Raw genomic sequence first — 6,868 nt, forward strand, 5'->3', positions numbered from 1 at the left:
GTGGGGCGGGGGCTGCTTAGTCAGGGCGGTGAATGGGACCCCAGGGCTAGGAGCAGGATAAAGCCTCCAGTGGCTTGTCCAAGGGTCATGGAGGGGTACGGGGGGGTGGGAGCATTCCCTGTGGCTGTGTGCACCCCTGGGGGGAAGCATGGGGGGGTGCCCCCCCTTGGATTTGTGCATGGGGCAAGGATGGGCTGCAGGCTCCTGTCCTAGGGTCTGTGCTGGCCTCTTCCCAGTTGGGGGGCAGGGCTGCTCAGGGCAGGCGAGGGTGGGGCTGCGCCCCCCCATCCCTTCTTGGGTCACTCTGCTATGCTGCCTTTCCCTCGGGAGCCCTGCACTGGTCCCGCTGCCACTGCCCAGCCCCGGCTCAGCTGTACCACACGGAAGAGGCTGACAGCCCCTGGCCCTGAGCCTGCAGTGGGGTGCCTATCCTCATCCCGCACACAAATCCAGAGGGCATGTAGCCCCACCATGCCTCCCCCAGGGGAGCACGTAGTGGCCAATAGCTGATGATGTTAATTTTCCTTTTATCAGTGCTGATCTGATATGTGACTGATATGTTGGTGCACCTCTAAATATTATGTGCATCTCTGAGGGCTAAGGCTAAAGTTGACCTTTGTTCATTAGTGAAAATTTGGAATAATTGGTATGGAAGGAACTTGAGCAAAGTTAATGTCTGTTATTATATATGGGAAGTTAGTAATAGGAAAAGGGCATTGTAATTTTCCTTTCTAACAGTAATGTCCTTAAGGCTAGGTACAGATGTTACATTTAACATGCATTAAGCACTTAAACTGCTTAAAAAATGATGGATCCCACCCTGATTTAACCCTCCATGGATGTGATATTAGACTAAAGTGCTTTAGACTAGAGCACTTTTTTCAATGTCTGTACTACATCCATCATGCTTCAATATAGGTCACAGTCTGCCACCATCCCAGGTGGCCCTCGTTGGGTAGCTTGCTAGTCCTGGTGTGTTCATATGCTCTAGGCGAACACTGGCTCAGTAATGTCCTTTGGCTTACACAGTGGAGACAAGAAAAGGGTTTATTTTCTCCCTGCGTAGCTGGCCGGGGTTGTGGATGGGGGAATGGAGAAACAGAGTTTTTATGCATCTTCTGCCCCACCCTTGCCGCCTGACCATGCTTGTGGGATCAGGTCTTGGTGGGGGCCAGGCTAGAGCTGTGTGGCAGAGAGGCTCTGTTTCTAACCCACCTTGACCCCAGTTCTGGCACAGCAAAATGCTGGTCTGGGCAGCCCTGTGCTGCAGCTCTGGCTGTTGGTGTCAGGAGGCTTGTGGGAGAGTAGGAAAGGGAGGTCCCTTGCTGTGAGGGCCCCCCTCATAGCTTGTTGGCTGGGGGTGCAGGGGGTGGGCAGGAGCACACTGGCTTTGCATGGCAGGGTAGCTGCCAGTCCCAATTCCCAGCTGGATGAAATACCGGCCCAAGCAGCCCCATGCTGCAAATCTTGGCTCCAGCTGTCAAGAGGCTGGGGAAAGGAGACCTCCTGCCAGGCAGACTTGGCCTTGCTCCAGCCCCCACCCAACTCCAGTCCTAGCAAGCTGTGGGGGGGCCTTCATGGTTGGGGGGATTCTGTTCCCCCACTTCCCCTTCCCCCTTCTCAGCTGCTGCTGATAGCTGCCAGTTAGAAGGAGGGTGGGACTGGGGGGAGAGGTGGTTGCAGCAGCTTCTGGGGAGGTGTGCAGGTGCGCTTCCCGCTTGCTGGCCTTGGTCAGTGCAGGCAGACACCAGGCCCCCCCCTCCCCCCCCCTGCTGAATGGTGAATGTCTGTTCATTTCACTCCCACTCTAACTTACAGCACTTTAAAGTTTGATAGAGCACTTCCACCAGGGGCTTTTTGAATGTCTGTACTTGGCCTAAGTGAGGTCTACAAACATGGTATAAAATAACCTGGTTTTAATTTGTTCTTTTTTAAATGCTTGAGGATAACTAGGATTTAAGTGCATTTCGCTTGAGGCAGTGCAGTGAATGACAACATCCAGGCCTTGGGTGTGATCATAAGCTACCTCCTTGGTGTTTTAGTAGCAGATGCAACCTGAAATTATTATTTTTTAAATTGAATGCTTCCTGTAACACTATCCTAGTATAATTGTAGGTAGAACTTATAAGAAAATGGTTGGGTGGAAGTAATGCAATTAAACAGGAATTGATAATATTTCATTTAAAATAGACTACTGCCTCATACTACTTGATGTACACTTAGTAAAGTAAATATAAAACTTCTAATTGAATTATTGAGGAGAAATGGTTTGAAATACTAAGAACAAGATTATATTGGGGAGGGGAAGGGAAGGAAACAACCTATCTGTAGTCTGAAGGAAAAATCTCTGATTTTCTAGGCCCTCTGTGAAACCAGCTGAACAGAGACTTTTAATTGCTTCATTTTGCTCAAGTGGCAAGAATTTCTTAACAAAATTGGTTACTCATTTTGACTTTGGGTAACTTTTTTTTAGTAATTTGGGTAACATGTAATTTAAAGGAACCTGCATTTTTTAACGTGTAAATATCTATGTTGGGGATGAGCAAAGTCTGGCCTGTGGGCCAGATCCACTGAGCAGTGGACTCCACTTCCGAGCAGCCCCTGCCTGTGTGGCTGGGGCCAGTTTCCATGGAGACCCCAGCAGCAGCCAGGCTATGATAGTGTGGGGCCAGCGTTTCCATGGAGACCAGCCCCAGCAATGCTGACAGGCAGCATTGGCACAAGCCTCTTCCTGGTGGGGGGTGTGTTGAGGGAAGGCTGTGCTGGGGGCAGGAGCAGGGCAGGCTCAGCTGCCACTGCCTATATGGGCTGGGTGGCAGCGGTGCTGCTGGGAGGGGTGGCTACAGGGGGGGCTGGGGAATTTTGGCATAGCTATGCCCCCCAAACCCTCCCCTAGCGCTGCCCCTGCTGTCGGGGCATGTGGCAGGGCACAGAGCTGTTCCGGGGTCAGGCTGGGATCTCGTGGCGGTGACGTGATCTGGAGCTGGGGCAGAGCCGCGATCAGCAGCCTGCACATCCCTGCCCTGCTGGGCTTTGGAACAGCTCTGCGCCCTGCCATGTACCCTGCCAGTACTGGTCTCCACGGAAACCCTGGCCTCGCTCTGTCACAGTAGGGCTTCTTCTGGGGTCTCCATAGAAACTGGCCCCAGCCACACGGTCACGGGCTGCTGGGAAATGGAGTCCAGCTACTGGCCAGATCCACCATTTTGGCCACCTCTGATCTATATGTTCATTCATGACTTTCATTATATTAAAACACTAATTTATGTATAAGACTTCATGAAAGAATGGGCCTATTTTTGAATATGTGTTTAATAAGGGGAATAACAATAAGGACACATTAGTAAATGTTCTATGACATGTCCATGTTCCCTCTGCTTCCATAGCATCCCAGATTTTTGTTGAATCTGAACTTTAGATGGGCCAACTTCAGTTTAAATAAATAATTTTACTTGGTGAAAAAGCTACTTCATTGGCTTTGAAGGTATGCTTTAAAAGCTGTCTGTGGATAAGAGATCTTATCTCATCTTGGTATACAGAGTTATTGTTTAATAGCTCTTTGAAATAGAAATGGTTAATTTAGCATTGACATTTCTCTATTGCTGGTTTTTGTATAGTGCATGTACGCTGTTTAAAAACATTCAGGTTAATAGCTGCTGCTTTAATTGATTAACTTGTATTCTAGACTTTCATAAAGCATCCTTTTAGGAAAGGGTATGTCCTCCAATATAAAGGATTTTTTAAAATTTGAAATTGTTTAAAGCTAAGCAGACAAATTATGTGAAAGGTGACTAACTCGTTCCTTAGATCAACGGTTCTCAATCTGACAGATTGCGCACCACCAGTCTAAAATGATGCAACCTTAAGTACCATTAGCAAATTTTTGTCATATAAAGTAATTATAATAAATCTGTTACGTTGCACTGACAGGATGACTGCGTACCACTGGTATAGTCTATTTGACTATAGAAGGCACATACATGGGGTTACCTGGTCAATGCTTTTTGTTTGGTGGCAAGATTATTATTATTATTATTATTATTATTATTATTTTTAATGAATATAACCATTTTTTTCCCTTTCTGCAGCTGATGTCCAGTATTGCTTTAGTCTCTGTGATTGTGGTGACTAATGTTTTTGCTTATCAGTATTGTTTACTCCTCTACTAACTGAATTCAGTTGCTGTAGCTTGTAAAAAACCTTTTATCCTCCGCACTGGCGCGGAGATGAAAGCCTTTCTTCTCCGGAAGAGCACACACCAACTGCTGAAGCTTCCTTAGCCTGACAAAGGGTTTTTGAACCCGAAAGCTTGCTTAATAACTATTCTCCAACCATTTGGGTTATTATATCTTAATAAAAGATATCAAATTCACCCAAGGAACCTTGTCGGCCTTTCTTCTCCTTAGTAATTCCTAAAGTAGCTGAGAGTAATAGACATTTTTTTCCCCCATGTCATCAGCCAACTCTGTTTTTAATTGTTTACTTGCCCTTATGTGCCTAATTGACGAGTTCTTGATAAGCTTATTTACTTACCCACTCTCCTTTGGTGCCTGCCTCTGATATTCTCACCTGTGAAAGTCAGCAGTTGTGCTCTCTGATGTGAATTTAAGTAACAAATGAAGAAGTCTGGAATTTTAGTAACTAAAATTTTAATATCTCTGCCCAGTTCCTTTTGTAAAGTGTTTGGTTTTTAATTTTTATTTATTTATTTTTTGAAGGGTCCTGTCTTGTAGATTGCCAGTTGATAGATGCTGATCTGAAAGCTAGGTATTTAGTTGTAATTTTGGTTATGCTGCCCATATTGCTTGCCATCAGCTGAACCAGTGGTGTCAAACATACGTAGAAACAGGTCAGCCGGCCCATAGGCTTGATTGGGAGACTTTCTTGTTCCTGCAGCCAAGTGTCTGGGCAAGAGCTGGAGCCCCAGCAGTACAGTGGGAAGAAGCCTGATGCCACAGCTCTAGCCGAGCATCCTGGATGCTGTGTGTCTTCCTGCTTGGTCCTGTGCCAGAGGAGGGGCGGGGGAGGGAGGGGTCCATGGGCCCAATCCAGCCAGCGTGGCCAGCCCTGCACCATTCATTTGGCCTGTGGGTTGATCGCACACCACCCCTTTGGCTTCTGGGGTCCAAATGAGTTTTACATCCTTGAGCTAAGCTCATCTTGGTGTGTGCTTAGATGTAGTGTAGGCAAATTAGCATTGCACTTAGTGATTTCAACCTTAATTTTAGATTTATGTTATTTATGTGAATTTGAAAAACTGTCCTATTCCCTGTTTGTCATCTGTCTTGGTAGTTACCATATTTTTCAGAGAGAGAGATTAATTTGAAGCACCTGATGCATGCATCTTTTGAGAAAATATTTGCTAACCTTTATTTGCCACTTACTGGCTATACGGGTGGCCAGACAACCAGAAAGGCATTTGTGGTTTAAATGGAGGAGAGCTATTAGCCATGTAAGTTTTTCTTATTTGTGCTAAGGTTCCACAGAGTCATTACTAAATTTTGCCAATTCGTATTTTATACTCACTTAAGTGGAAACTTCTCTAAAATTAAACATACAAAACTTGTAAACTGAAAAAAACAGCAAACAGAGTTAGCTACCTTGTTTTATTTTGGAGTAACAACTGAGAATAAAGTTATGATGTAATATAATTATATGTCATTGTGCTAGGGTGTCTTGCAGTGCAGGTGCATAACTATATGCAGTTTTGTTGCAAATTGTGCAATTTATTGTTTCTGGGTTTCTGACTTGCTTAATTACTGCATTATTTTCCATTCTATTCCAGTTATTTATAATCCTTCTCTAGGAGGTTTTGGTATTTAAAATTGTAAGTACTTTGTCAGTATTAGGTAACTGCTTTAGCCTCTCACTCTTTCTAAATACATTCCAGAGTTTGTAAGAAGACTAAAAAAATGAAACAAAACAAAGCTCTATCAAGCTGCTGAAAAGGGAATACTGTTCACAAATTAAATGTTTGATTCACTACTTCCCTTTTGCCTTTGCCTGCCATCTGCTTAACACATGAACAAAGCATTTGATAGCAGAATAATTTGTAATGTTAATATTGAAAGTCCCAACAGAAATCGGCCCCTAGTGTTAGATACTGTGCAGGTGTAGAGTATAAGAGTATAATTGACCCCATGTTACAGATGGGCAACTAATATCATAAATGATTTACCCAAGGTCAGCCCAGGAATTGTGGGGCAAAGCTTAGAATTAAATGTGTATCACCTAAATCTCTATCTGATGCATATCCCACTCCCCCCCTGACTTACTGTCATGTTTGCACTGGGGAAAATCCCTGCTAATCTTTCTGAATTGAATTCTAAAGAATATAAGCAACTATATTCTAGAAAGAGAAGAACCTTGATAACTTATGGGGAGGAAAAAAGGTGATTAGACATAGTGACCTGAAAGGTGGGCAAGTGACCAGAATAATTGACTGTTTAAGAAAATACTTGCTTTTGGAGAAGTTTGTTTACTCTGTATGGTTTCAGTGTTTCAGTATCAGGGTATTTCCTGTTTGCTGTAATAACTACATCCTTGCTTAAAGAGTTCTTAGCTTTTGGATTTGTTTTCTTTATCCCAAGGTACGGCTGCATCATAATTTTGGAGTGCTTCTGGTTTTACAATAATTTTTTTTTCAGTGAGCAAGCCAAATATACAGTCATTTCTTTAAATCTAAATTGCCCTCTAGTGGGGAAGAAAGGAAATTTAATTCAGCAGGCTTGAGTTTTGTCCCTTGTAGGCAGAATAGTGCAAAAGATGAAATCTTTTACTTTCATGGTTCATAAAACAGCCTAAGTGTTTTCTTGTACATGGTTAACTTCAGAAATACCAGGTCGTGTTATATATATATATATATGTA

The 6,868-nt window shown here is 44.1% G+C and overlaps 1 protein-coding gene across 7 annotated transcripts in view; it reads left to right on the top strand.

Annotated features, from left to right (window-relative positions):
- Positions 1-6,868, top strand: part of WDR37 (WD repeat domain 37) — a 78,887-nt gene that overhangs the window by 13,891 nt on the left and 58,128 nt on the right. The window lies entirely within an intron of this gene.

Source organism: Alligator sinensis, unplaced genomic scaffold (assembly GCF_000455745.1).
Source record: "Alligator sinensis unplaced genomic scaffold, ASM45574v1 scaffold370_1, whole genome shotgun sequence".
NCBI classification, from domain to species: domain Eukaryota; kingdom Metazoa; phylum Chordata; order Crocodylia; family Alligatoridae; genus Alligator; species Alligator sinensis.